This window comes from Carlito syrichta, unplaced genomic scaffold (genome assembly GCF_000164805.1).
Source record: "Carlito syrichta isolate Samal-C Ts95f unplaced genomic scaffold, Tarsius_syrichta-2.0.1 Scaffold302089, whole genome shotgun sequence".
NCBI lineage: Eukaryota > Metazoa > Chordata > Mammalia > Primates > Tarsiidae > Carlito > Carlito syrichta.
Window position 1 is genome coordinate 1044679 of NW_007246185.1, and position 14837 is coordinate 1059515.

At 42.5% G+C, this 14837-nt stretch overlaps 1 pseudogene; it reads right to left on the minus strand.

The window, feature by feature from the left end:
* Positions 1 to 12163: 12163 nt before the first annotated feature.
* On the minus strand, positions 12164 to 12821 carry LOC103258401 (annotated as a pseudogene).
* Between the last annotated feature and the right edge of the window lie 2016 nt (positions 12822 to 14837).

Below are 14837 nucleotides of genomic sequence, written 5' to 3' on the forward strand. Positions count from 1 at the left end.
TCTATAGTAGTTCCTCAACAAATAGTAAGTTCATTATCGCCACTGTCTCAGGAAGGCTGGCGAGGAGTGGTGGGAACATTGCTAATGTGAATGAGTGTTTAGGTGCACACGGCTGTAGTATCAGCCATCACTATGCGTTGGACACTCTCCTGAATGCTTCAGGCTTAACTTATTTAATTTTCGTAGTATCCCCATCAGGTAAGCGATATTATCGCCTTTTTACAGATGTGGAAACCAAGGCCCACAGAGAGGTTAGGCGATTTGTCCAAGGTCCACACAGCCTGTAGTGCATAGGCTGTCTGCAAACCTTTGAGGCTCTTGAGTGTAAGCCTAGGAAAAGCACACCCGCAGCTGGATGTGACGGTCACCCTTGCAGGGCAGATGTGGTGTCAGAAAGCAAGGAAAGCAGGACTGCTGGAAAGAAAGGTGTGCTCTGGCTTTGTTGCCTCAACCTGGTTGGGATCTATTAAGCAAGTTCAACTGTAGGGGACAGGTAGACGGGGCGAGAGGCCACGAGAGATAATTTTTGGGGGCTGGGGAAGGACCCCCTCTGATGCACCTTGAATCACAGTCTCCTAGCATTGTTTGGGGGCTTTGGGGGTCCATCTCCCCTTCTTGTTTCCCAAAGCCTTGATTCTAGAAATGTAGTCCTTCGATGGTAGAACTCATCTCTCCTCCCAGCCAGTTGCATATTTCTTTAAATTCAAACTTAAGGGTGGGTAAAAGCCTGATATCACAAACTCAGTGGAAGGCAGGAACTTCGGGCCAGCTCACACTGTGATACTGATAAAGTATAAAGGAATGAACTGTCCTCCTTAGGCTACTGGCAAGACCTCTTTGCCAGCCTCAGATATGGTCATATCGTGTTCACTGTTCCCATCTCATTCTGAGATCTTCTCCGTCCTGTACAAGAATTCCAGGCATTGATTCAGCCCCACTGGGTCAGTCCTACTTCCACATCCTAGGCAGAGAGAGACACTGATGTATCTGGTGGGGCCAACAACAGACCCAGGATTTTAGTCTCTGAGGTTCTGTTCTTTCTTTCTTTTTTTTTTTTTTTTTTTGAGTTGGAGTCTCACTCTGTCACCCAGACTGGAGTGCAGTGGCTGCTCCTGGCCACTGCAGCCTCGACCTGCTGGGCTCCGGCGATCCTTCTGCCTCAGCCTTCCAAGTAGCCGGAATTACAGGCATGCGCTACTACGCCCGGCTGATTTTTTTTTAATTTATTGTAGAGATGAGGTCTCGCTGCCCAGGCGGGTCTTGAACCCGCGGGCTCAGGCAATCCGGTTCTGTTCTTTCTATGGAATGTTTCTCTGGAAACTTGGGTCTGCAAAGACAGTTCTGTCTTGTCTGTGTTCAGGCCTCAGCAACATCAGTGTTGCAGTTTTTAAGCTGTTATTTACACGTGGGAGGCTGAGCTTAGAGGGGCCTCTGCTCCCAACATTGTACCAGAAACAGTCCTTTCTCATGAAGCTGTTGGCCCTGGAATGGAGCCAAGGTCCATTCTAGAATTTTCTTTCTTCATGGCGATTCTCTCTTTGAGGCCTTTAGTGAATTTTCCAGCTAGATATATTCACAGTTCAGTAGAGAGTTTCTGATAAAGTCATACATCAAATGCCAAAGTAGAGCCTTACTTCTTTTTTTAAAAATTTTTATTTTATCAACATTTTTTTTTGTTGTTGGAGTGTCTAACTCTGTCAACCAGGCTTGAGTGCAGTAGCACGCTCAGGGCCACCCCAGTGTCGGCCTGCTGGGCTCCGCGATCCTTCAGCCTCAGCCTTCCAAGTAGCTGGAACTACAGGCATGCACTACCATGCCTGGCTAATTTTTGATTTATTGCAGAGACAAGGTCTTGTCAAATTGCCCGGGCTGGTCTCGAACCCGTGGGCTCAGGCAATCCATTCACCTCGGCCTCCCAAAGTGTTGGGATTACAGGCTGAGCCACCAAACCCAGTGAGACTTCTTTTCACTACAAAACGTCTTGGTCCCTATGGCAGGCACTACTATAGTTTACAAATGAGAATATCATCCACAGGGAGGATTTCACTTCCTTCCCATTTTGTTGTCAGGCTGGGGCTTGTGATTGGCTTTGGCTGATGAAAAGTGAGTAGAAGTGAACCCATGTTCGGGTTCTAGGAATCCTGGGCTGAGAGCTTCATCACCTCCGGGGTACCGCTTTTAAGAGTCTGTGCAAAGTTTTGACTCTTCCTTTTCCTTTTGGATTAAGGAAGCCTGTGTCAGAATGGTGTTTCTCTCAGGCTGGGTCCACTGAACAGAGCCATCTTGCTGACCCAAAATGTATATGCAATATGAAACAACAACGACAAATCTTTGTTGTTTTTTAGGCCACAGAAAATTTAAGTTACTTGGTTATGGCATCACAGCCTTGCTGGTCCTGACTGATATGGCCCTTATATAATTCCCTGCTCACTAGAAGAAAACTCTAGCCCCAAGTTCTTGCTGTACCCTAGTAAATAACACATACTTATTTATCTTACATTTATGTTATTGGCAAGGGCTACTCAAGTATCCAGAAAAAGGCCTGCCTGGCCAGGCATGGTGGCTCATGCCTGTAACCCCAGTGCTTTGGGAGGCCGAAGTGGGAAGTTTGCTTGAGGTCAGGAGTTTGAGAAAATAAAAAAAACAAAAGAGAAAAATATTAGCTGGACATGGTGGTGCACGCCTGTGACCCTAGATCCTTGGGAAGCTGAGGCAGGAGGGTCGCTTGAGCCCAAGAGCTCGAGGCTGCAGTGGGTTATGATGGTGCTACTGCACTCCAGTCTGGGTGACAGAACCAACCAGACCCTGTCCCAAAAAAAAAAAAAAAAAAAAAAAGTCTGCCTGAGGGCAACTTTCTGTGTCTCCCTAGAAGTGCCTCTTCTTAAGTAATTTACACATGCCTTACTAACCTCCCACCCTCCTGATTATGTGAGAAACTATATAGTTTATTTTTCTGAGTTTGTAAAGAACCTCAAAAGAAGATAACTGTGCTAAATTTTAAATCATATAATCATAAAAAAATTGGCTGAGTGGGTTAATATACTGTTGCTGCTGCAATGATATACTTTTTATTAATAGAAGATAATATATTCTTCAAATGGCTCCTGGAAGATAATTATCATTGCTTTATGATTTAAAAAAAAAAAAAGAGAGACAGTGTCTTGACCTCTCAAAGTTAAGGATTTTTTAAATTGTCTTTTTCTTTCTTGAAGTAAAAACATTGTCTTATTTGTTAATGAATTTAATCTGTTCAACAGTAAAGAGAGTTAGATCTTGTGCTTGTAGCCATTTTTTAGATAAGGGATCCAGAGGGGTGATGGAAAACTATGGTTTATGGACCAAATCTGTCTCAACACCTATTTTTTCAGTCGAAAATTCCTTGGAACACAGCCATGCCATTTATGTGGGTGCTGTCTATAGCTGCTTTTGTACTACAGTAGCAGAATTGAGAATTTTTAACAGAGATAGTGCGGCCCACAAAACCTCAACTCTTCCTTATCTGGCTCTTTAAGAAAAAGTTTACTGACTCCTCATTTATTAGGTTCATGCAAAATTAATTTTGGTTTTTGCATTGTTGATATTTGCCATTTGATATTGGAATACATTCTTCAATAAATGTGGTCATGTTATGCATCATTTTAATGTACATTTCTCACTTTATTTGTCTTTTTGCTAATTATGTATTGCTTGCTGTTTATTTTATATTTATTTTAGACTGTGGAAATGATGTTAGACCAAAAGCAAATGTGAGCGATTTTCTTATTTGAGTTCAAAATGGGTCGTAAAGCAGTGAAGACAACTGGCAGCATCAACAACGCATTTGGCCCAGGAACTGCTAACAAATGTACAGTGCAGTGATGATTCAAGATGTTTTGCAAAAGAGAAAAGAGCCTTGAAGATGAGGAGCATAGTGACTGGCCATTGCAAGTTGATAGCCAACTGAGAGCAATCATCGAAACTGACCCTCTTATAACTACCCAAGAAGCTGCCGAAAAACTCAATGTCGACCATTCTACGGATGTTCAGCATTTGAAGCTAATTGGAAAGATGAAAAAGCTTGGTAAGTGAGTGCCTCATGAGCTGACTGAAAGTAAAAAAAAAAATTATTGTTTTGAAGTGTCATCTTTTACTCTAAGCAACAACGGACCATTTCTCTATCGGATTGCGACGTGCTAGGAAAAGTGGACTGTGCATAACAATCGGCAATGACCAGCTCAGTGGTTGGACTTAGAAGAAGCTCCAAAGCACTTCCAAAAGCCAAACTTGCACCCCAAAAAGGTCATGGTCACTGTTTGGTGGTCTGCTGCCAGTCTGATTCACTACAGCTTTCTGAAACCATTACATCTGAGAAGTTTGCTCAGCAAATTGATGAGATGCTACTGAAAACTGCAATCCCTGCAGCTGGCATTGGTCAACAGAAAGGGCCCGATTCTTCTCTATGTAATGCTTGGCTACACATCACACAACCAACGTTTCAAAAGTTGAACAAATTGGGCCACAAAGTTTTGCCTCATCGTCCTATTCACTTGACTTCTTCCCAATGGACTACCACTTCTTCAAGCATCTTGACAAGTTTTTGCAGGGACAATGCTTCCTTAACCAACAGGATATAGAAAATGCTTTCCAAGACTTCATCAAATCCCAAAGTCAGATTTTTACGCTACAGGAATAAACAAACATATTTCTCATTGACAAAAATGCATTGATGGTAATAGTTCCTGTTTTGATTAATAAAGATGTGTGTTAGCCTAGTTATATGATTTAAAATTCAGGGTATGAAACTGCAATTACTTTTGCATCACCTACTAGAACAGAAAGGGGTCAAAACCTTGTCTAAGGTCACAAAAAATTCCTAAGTGGCAGTGCTGTATCTCATACTTCATTTCTGGGGATGACTTTTTTTTCCTTTTGCTCACTTTCACTTGCCTTACTTGAAAAGTATTGTGAAAGAGACTGAGCCCACCCCAGGTCCCAGTGGAAGAGTAGACTTTGAGAAAAACTTCCGTGCCACAAAAATAAAGGTGAGCTACAGTGTTGTCAAGGCATGTGAGAGCTGGAAGCTCCAGGGAATATGGGGAAATAATAATAATGTAAGTGAAGACTATATATCACATCCCCTAGGTGTTTTCGGTGCAAATGATAACTTTTGAGAGTCTACAACACAGGGTTGTCATGGTTTTGTGATTTTCAATTGTGGGGTATTAGTTTTCTGTCTTTTACTGTGGGGTACAATTAGCCCCATTTCATGGAAAAAAACCCCCAGCTTTTCTTTAATAGGACTTTCTTCCCATTTCTCAAGAAGCTCAAGGTCATCAGAAAATTAGAGATTTTAAGCTTTACAAATACCTACAATGAAACCACATGTATTCACAGCTGAAGGTTAAGACATCAAGCCTCAGGAGGTATCTTGGGTTTTGAAAGTGACATGTGCCTTCCAGATCTGCTTGTATTTTTTTTTTCCCCAGGAGCATATTGGGGGATTTAATTCCAGTATATTTCATAGGTGCCTGCACAGCCAGAGATTGCTTTATTTCATTGCATAAATAACAAAGATCCTCTGTACATGCCTTTATTTCTCCCTCTGAACTGCAAGAATTGCGGCGGATCTGAGATTTGCACACATATACTTGACATAAATGTGTACCGAAGACGGGGGAATAATAAGAACTAACTTTTATAGACCTCTCTCATTAAAACTCACCTTCAAAAAACACTCCTGCTCCTTCCTTATAATCAAATGACGCCTCGTAACCACCTAACCATTTTTAATATTCCCTAGACTCTCCTGAACTACGCCGGAGCTCAGACATTGTCTAGCTAGTCAGGGAGAAGAGTCTACTGTCATATTTAAAAGCAGTTATTGGGACAGGTTTTACAGGCAGTGGGCTAGGACAATTCAGAAACAATTGCTTATGTGATAGTTGGAGGATTTGTCCCTGTCAAACAGTTAATATTGCTTTAATACATGAAGTAGGCTGTATAAGACGGCAATAATGAAAAATGTCAGGAAAGACAATATCAATTGTTATTCAACATCCACATCAAAGATTACTTTTTTGTCAGTAGCTTTCAGAAAATGTATTTTCCATCAGATCTGATTGCGTTCCTCTTTGAAGTGCTCCATCCTCCCGGTAGATTTAATGCGACATCTAGGCACTTTTAGTCCCTGGGCCTCTGAGGCGATTCAGAGAGGCACAACAAGCCATCACAGGTTTATCCTCAAAGGCCGACACTGTCTGTCTGATTTATTGTAACTTTAAGAATCATCTCCAGCAAAGCATGAGCCTTGGTACCCATCCACAGTGCCAGACTTTTATCAATTCATTTGTATGCAGCCGGTACCTCTTGGAACCGAGAGCCCTATAGCCACTCATGGAAAATGCATTACCTGCGACTAATCCTTTTTATCTTTAAAGTCTGTATTTTTTATGTATAAGTCATTTTGGGTTATCATAAAATATACATAATTCTCCCCCTCCCCGAAAAAAAAAGACAAAATGGAAAGAGAATATATAATAAGTTATGAGCGTGTGGTGTCCTTATCAGCAAGGATTCTAAATAAACAGCTCTCTTTATGTAAACACCGAGGGATATAAAACTGTGATTACTTTCAATGGGAAATAGCAATGCTCTCATTTTTTTTTTCTTTTAGGTTTCAAAGTGAAACAGTGAGATTAATCATTGAAAATATGCTTGTGCGTGTTTCTATTTTCCAGTGTGTTCGTTTGGGGGCTGTGGCGGGGGGGAGGGAATGGTGGTGCTGGCAGAGTGAGGGGGTGGGGGTGGAGGCTAATGGTTGTCTGTTTCATTTCGCAGGTTTCCCAGATTGCTTCGCTCCATAAATATTTTCCAAGCCATTTGTGAATGGCCTTAATTAAGAGGACTGGAAATGTGTCTCCTGGAAGGATCAAGGTAAATCTCCTTCCCTGGCCCCACTCCAGTGCAGTTCCAGTGTCTGAACTTCGAGGGTGTGGAGATCCCTGTGCCCAAGGTCGTAAGTCCTATCTGCTGTCTTGTGTTACCTTGTTATTGTTTCAGCTATTTAAACTTTGCTCAGTTCTGAATCTTTACAAGCGTCTAACTTTAAACAAAATATGAGCTCATAAGAGGTCTCTATAAGATCAGGGGTCAACAAACCTACTGTCCACAAGCCAAATCCCACCGTGGCCCACTTTTTAAAGTCAAGGCTTTATGGGAGCCTAGGCAATTGGTTTATGTGGCATCTGTGGCTGCTGTCATGGTACAACAGCAGAGATAGTGGTTGGAACAGATGGTACGGTCTGTAAAACCAAAAATATTTACTAACAGATCCTATACCGAAATATTTGGTGACCCCTGCCCTGGAACCATAGCTGTGATTTTCAATTAATTAAATTAATTAACTCAATCTAAGATTGACTTGGCCTAAGAGTAAAAAATGCTTTCGGGTGTAGGGGAAAAGTCTTGAAGGATGTACTACAGACTGTTGATAAAAACTCTCAAATGGGAATTGAGACTATGGATGAGGATTGAGGAAACTTTTTATTTTATACTCTTGGTGTTTATGAAATATTATTAATTTTCAGAATTTGAGTGGTTTTCAGGGATGCTGTCATCTTGATTGGGGTTTACTTAGATCTTTTTGTTGCAATGGGACAATAGTTTCCAAGACATCAAAAGATAACACCCAATCACAGGGGTTCTAACTGTCCCTTTATTATTATTATTTTTTAAACTCAGTGCTCAGTCACATTTAGATACCATCTGCATTGCTTTTAGCCCTCAGCCAAAGGAAGGTTTTTAAAAAATGTGTCCAAACAATCCTAGACCCTCAAGCTGGCGAGATTTGGAGATTGAAGACGCCCATCAAGCGGAGAGGGTGCTTGCAAGCCACAGCTAAGCTCTGAGGGTTTTGTGGGGACATTGCCAAAGAGGGGTAGGTGGTTCCTGCGGTAGACTCTGTGAGCATACGTCTCACTACTTTTAGGATTCTGGAGGACTCATTTTTTCCCTCTCTAATTGAGACAGAAAGCAAAGAAGCATGATCTTTTCGAGTAAAAAGGGATTTTTATCCAGAAAATCTGCAGTCATGACATGTCTCTTTCTTTATTTTTACAGGCAGATCATCTTTTGGGAAAGGGTCGCAGGGATCTTGTTGGAACTTGCTTAAGAACAATAGGCTGAGTCTGTTAGCGCCTGGTTTTTCACAAGAAAGGAAAAAAATCATTTTGAAGTAATGTCAGAAGATGTCAAGATTTTATGAGGGCTTCCCATAACACTCCCCTGCATCGCTTTGCCAATGGAAAAAAAAAACTGGGAGATTTATTCTCAGAGATGTTGCTGACACGTTAGCATTTTGTAAAGCCATATTGCATACAAAGCCTGAGCGCCTCAGTGTGGTGTGGAAACTCACCACCATCTGACAGTCCCTAAGATCTGGCATGTGTTTATGCCAGGCCTTGGTTAACATTGGTTATCCTACCTGGAATGTTCTCCATCCCCTGAGCCTACTACCCACCAGACCTTGTTCACCTGGAAACTCCAACTTATCTTTCATGGCTCAACAGGATTTTCCCTTCTATGAAGTCTTCCATGATTTCTCCCCTATTCTTGCCCACAGACTCACTGCAGTGGCCCGCAGTCTTTGGATATATGCTTTATTGTACTATTTCTCCAACTGTGTGGCCATTTTACTTATATAAACTTCTTGAGGGTGAGGGCTGTGGCTTAACCGGCTTCTGTATTCCCTGTGCTTTGGACAGTGATTTGCATAAATAGGTGTTCAATAAATGTTTGCAGAAAAGAAATGCAGTATGATGATTTTAGAGCCAAAAGAAGCCTCTGAGGACGTCGTATCTAAGCCCTTCTTTTGTAGATGAAGCCTGAGGCATGAAGAAATTAGGAGTTATTGAAATTATGCATTCCCTTTTGGATCCCTCCAGAACTTTATTCAGCAAGTTCTTCTGTCTCTCAGGTTGGGGTTGGCTTCTGTGGAGCTGGCTGCCAGGGTAAGAAGAGGAAAGAAAGCTCTGGAAAGTTTTGTTATTTGCTTTCACGCTTTCTACTCACAGAAAAGATAAAACAAAAACCAGAGAACAGCAATGTTAGACTTCCTGCCTGAATCTAGCTCAGGAGGAGTTGAATTTCCATCCTGGGTGGATGATGAAGACAGTACCACTTTGAGCTGAGGCTGCAGAAGCCCAAACCTCCCTCCCTCTCTCTCCTCACAAATGCCGGGATAGGGAAGCAGGTGCCATGGCTTCTCATTTTCTCACTTGCAGAGAAAGTTCATTGGCTAGTGCTTTCCCTCGGTTTACCGTTTGGTTGAGATAGGGATGTGGACAAGAATCAGAGCTGAGGCCAGAGTGCAGAGACAGCTAAAGGAATGAAGGGAGAGAGAGTTGAAGGCATACATGGAGGTGATTCTGCCATGATTGTCATCATTTACCCTGAGGTTAAAAGCAGGGAGAGTGATCCTTCCTAGAATGATTTTAGGAATATTCGGAGGAAGTATCCTCTCCTCTCCTCTCCTCTCCTCCCATCCCCTCCCTCTCCCTCCCTCCTTGCAGGTGTATGTGCCTGTAACATAGCTTGATCCTTCTGACAGATAAAACCCCCTAGACTCAGGTTCCTGCAGCACCCCTGGGCTGGGTGCGCCCTTCCTGGCTCATGGAAGGGATCATGCCACACTTCAGTCTGAGAGCCAGGCCCTGTAGGAATGAGATGCAGTGAGGAGTTTGATGGAGAGCCTGGAGGAACAAGAGGGCAAAGACAGAGGTCGTAGTGTGGGAGATGGAGCCAGGCACTAAAGGGACTTTATTTGGGTCTTGTGGCCACTGTCCTCGGGCCAATTGTGGATACTGCTTCTCAAAGACAGGTCTTAAGGATGCCCAGTGTTGGGCAGGGTCCAAAATCCTGTTCCTGTAGGAAAATAGGGAATTTGGTGAAACCCGGGAATTGATGACCCATTGTCTAATCCCAGCTTTGTCTGGCAGTTTTGGAGCCCTGGATAATTTCTTCACCTCTCTGGTCTCTGTTTCCTTATCTGCAGGAATAAAAAGTTGGGCTAGATGATTTCTGAAGTCCTTTCCAGTTGTCATAAGTTTAGGAGTCTATGACCTTTGCTAATATTTTAAAGGAATTAGACCAATTATCTGGGGGCATTTTGGGCAGTATTTATCATGAGCATAGGAAGTAAATTCATTACTCCAGTTTCTGTGCCTGAGTGGATGGGTGCCGTGATTTATCTGAAAAAAGGCAATCAAACTCTTGAGAAAATTTCTGAAGAGCAGATTTTATTTCCCTCGCTATGGCCCTTAAATGCTACACTTGTTACATCTGAGTGCTAATTACTAGAGATTAATTAGTCAGCATGAAAGTACTTCTGCGGCAGCCCCCCAATTACTGAACTGTACTTGATATGTGCTACCTGCAGGCTCTCGGCAGCGATCCTGGGAGGTGACACTCTTTGGAGGCCATAGGCAAGCCTTTTGACAATTCTCTAGTCACGTTTTCTGAAAAGCAGCTGTCAAAGGTGGATGTCCTGGAAATAATTACATGAAAAATATAGCCCATTCCAAAAATGGTGGTAGCCTGGCTAGCAATCCCCAGGGGCCAGGGTATTTCCAGGTGATTAAAGGTGGGTAACAGGAGGTGATTCTCCGGGGTCTATTTCTGGCTCTGTTAGAGCCCTCTGGCCTGAACCTGGGTGATCCGATCCATTCCACTTCTCTCTGCTTCTATCTGGACCCATCAGAAGATCCCCTCAGTAAGAATTTTGTGAGATTAAATCAATTCTTATTTAAGGGCTGAAAGATCCTTGGATGAAAGGCGTGAAGATAAAAGCAAAGTCTGGCTGTATTATTATCACTTTCCTATGCTCTTCTTTCTTCTATTAGTGTTATGGGAATACATCTGAAGTGTGCTTTGGTGCATTTTGCAAAGTAGAACAAAATAAGCAGGGAAATAATATTTTCAAGACCAAGTGCCCATTCTTCTTTGTAACTTGTGCACAGTGGATTGGCCCGTATTCGTATTTCATTTATCTCTCTATATTGGGTTGTCCTCTGTGTCTAATTTTCCCTTATTAATGAATCTCCTCTTTGTCCTGTACAAATTTAGGAGGATGACATTTATACAAGGTAATCATTTCCGTATATTACCAAAAAGATTATTTATTGGTGGTTATCCAGCAAAAGTAAGCATATTTGTCACTGAGATCTGACCTAGAATAGGTGATTGTTTTCTTAGCAGAATTATTTGCTGATCAGTTTTTTCTGGTCTTTAGATTTGTTATTTAGGGGGTAAAGACTTATAATTCCCCAAATTTTGAAAAGAAGAGCCCCCTTGGTCAAATGCTAACTTGCTCTGTTGTACATCTCAGTGAAGAGAGGTTATCTCGACCACAGTTTCAGCCATAGATATTTTTAAAGGAAACCAAATGTATGATTAAACATGGAGGGACGGAGGGAGGCTCTTCTTCACCCATTTTGAAATGGCTCTTCTGGAATTAATGCGTTAAATTCGGAGTAACTTTAATTTGGAATCCTAGGGCTATGCAAGCACTCAAATGGGTATGAATCTCAAGAGTGCAAGAAATAGATATTTCCTAATTTTTCTGAAGTTCAACTTATGTAGTCATGCATTACTTGGTGATGGGCATATGTGCTCTGAAAAATGCATCGTTAGGTGATTTTATTGTTGTGCAAACATTATTATATTTGTACTTACACAAACCTGGAGGGTAAGCCAAATGTCCCAGCACCACTACTGAATATCAATCATTTTTCCTGTTTGGTCTGTAATGCCAATATCAAGTGCCATGTATCAGGTTTCTACATTTGCTTCATTACAATCTTATGGGTTCACCATTGTATGTTAGTTCCATCATTGACCCAAGCATAATTGTGTAACATATGACTGTATTATTGTGGAATCACGAAATACTAGTCTCAGTCGATTCCATGTGTTTCCCTTTTTCCATTTTGTCCAGAATCGTGGCTAAGTCCCAGGGGTTGGTGACAGTCAAGATATTATAGAACCCTTGTAGGACATCTTGGCGTTCCATCAGTCACCCACACAGGATGTCACTTTAGGGTCTGTGGTTCGCTTGATTTTTTTTTTTTGAAACTTTAAAACTCCACAATGTTTATTATATAGGTAAACCCTGGTCCTTGTGATGGGCTTATTGGTAGGATTTGTGGTTGCGGGCATGGCACCGGGACCTCCAAACTTTTTGGATTTGCAGCGATGGGGGTCAGCTACCAGTAGTGTCTTGTGATACCGAATAAGGATGTCTTTGATCTCTTTCTTGGAAGCCTCATCCACATATTTTTGGTAATAGGCCACCAGAGCTTTGGAGATGGACTGATGGATATCATAAATCTGGGCCACATGACCACACCCTTCACTCGGACACAGATATCCATGCCAGCAAACCGCTCCTTGCCCAGAAGCAGAACTGGTTCCAGGAATTTCTCTCCCCTCCCCTCCCTCTTCCCCGCTCACCTCCCTTCCTCCCTCTCCCCTCCTTCCCTCCTTGCAGGTGTATGTGCCTGTAACATAGCTTGATCCTTTTGACAGATAAAACCCCCTAGACTTAGGGTCCTGCAGTACCCCTGGGCTGGGTGTGCTCTTCTTGGCTCATGGAAGGGATCATGTCACACTTCAGTCTGAGAGTAAGGCCCTGTAGGAATGAGATGCAGTGAAGAGGAACAAGTACGCAAAGACAGAGGCCCTAGTGTGGGAGACTGGATCATCTCCAGGGGCTGCCCGTTCACCTGGATGAGGCTGTTGCAGCGTCGGAAGATCTTCACGGACTGCAGAGGGCCCTTGGATGGCATGGATACACACGTGGACGAGAGCAACTCACCGTGCAGTGCCGAACCAGAAAAGCCACTTGATTCTTCTGACTCACTGAGGCATCAACATCTCTGTGAGGCTACCACAGGGCTCAGTCTACAAGGATATTTTTGGTTTTTTTTTTTTCCTTTTATTTTAACAGTCTATCTTTGAAGCATTGTGTAGGTCCTCTGTTCTTGGGCCCTCCAGAACTTTCCAGAGATTTTGATAACTCTGTAGAAATAACAGGAATCAAAACACTTTTCTCTTCTAAGCTAGGACAAAGATCCTCTCTTTTCAAATTTAATTTCTTTTTGATATTTTGACTCTACCTAAATCCTCTCTATTTCCCTAGAACTCAAGGTTTTAGAAGATATTGATAAGCTCTTTCTGTTTTGTATCTTTCTCCTAAAGCAATAAACATTGATTGGACTTGTTGGAGGGAGGGAGAGGAATGGGAAGATCAATAATAGAGGGAGGAAAAGAAAAGTTAACATCTCAAAACTACTATCCATCCAGAATTTTTTTTTTTAATAAAAGCCTTTGAATGCCAGATTATGGAATTTGTACTGAGGTCCTTAGGTAGTGGGATGACATAGGAAGTCTTAAACGGAGTGAAACATGATGGAAGCTAAGAATTAGGAAGATTAATTTGAAAGTTGCATGGAAGTGGATTTGGAGCAATACGAGATGGACACTTTAGAAGGTTGTCATAAGAGATAATGGAAGTTTGATTCTAAAATGCCATTGACTGCACAATGCATCACTTTAATAGAAGATGTTACGGTTAAAAATTACAATAAATAAGGCCGGGCTCGGTGGCTCACCCTGTAATCCCGCACTTTGGGAGGCCAAGGTGAGTGAATTGCTTGAGTCCGCGTGTTCGAGACCCACCTGGGCAACTTGGCGAGACCTCATCTCTACAATAAATCAAAAAAACTAGCTAGGCGTGGTAGCGCGTGCCTGTAGTTCCAGTTACTTGGAAGGCTGAGTCGGAAGGATCACCGGAGTCCAACAGGTCGAGGTTGAGGTGGCCATGAGTGTGCCACTGCACTCCAATCTGGGCAACAGAGTGAGACTCCAACTCAAAAAAAAAAAAAATTACAATAAATATATACCTCGATTAGAAGATGCATTTGTATTTCTGAAGTAAAGTATGCATTATCATAAAGCCAATGAATTTTAAAACTTCAGGACACTGAAGTTAGGGTTAGGGTTAGGGTCAGGGTTAGGGTTAGGGTTAGGGATGGGTTAAGGTTAGGGTTAGGCATGGGCTCCTTTGAAGGCCCTGTCTCTAATTTTGTATTCATCATGTTGTATACTTTAAAAAAAGAACTTTCCTCTAAATGGTATAAACACCTGGGCCCAGAACTGGTGGGGTCCATTCCTGGCAATATATGAGAAAGCATTATAGAATCGAGTTTACATATACTTGTTGACCATCTATAGTGTTTTAAGTATTTTGACAAACACCAAGATGACACAGTATAGTCCTTGCTATTAAGGAGCTGACAATATACTAGAGACACCAATGACAGCAGCAGGAAAGTAAACAAAGACATTTCTTGGGGGGGATCTTGAGGTCTTGGAAACACACTGGATGTGACAGGGCACAAGGAGTTCCAGTAAAGTCAGTGATGGGAACCCTTGAAAGGGAGAGAATGCTGGAGCAATAAGAGGCATGCAAAGGCCGGAGGAGGGAGCTGTGCGACTGGAGAGTTTGTTGAGGAAAGAAGGTGAATTTAATTTGGTTTGCCAAATTATCTACCAACACACCCATCAAGCAGGTAAAATGTATGTCTAGGGTTCTGGGGACCATTTTGGAGTGAAGACCAGATATTTGGGCATCACTAGATGTAATAATTGAAACCTTGGAAATGGATGAACTCATGGAAAGAGATAGCAGGGAGAAGAAGAAAGAAGACAGGCAGATCCAGGCGGGCTGTGGCTACTAAAACGTGTGGAAGCCGGGCTCGGTGGCTCAGCCTGTAATCCCGCGCCTTTGGGAGGCTGAGGTG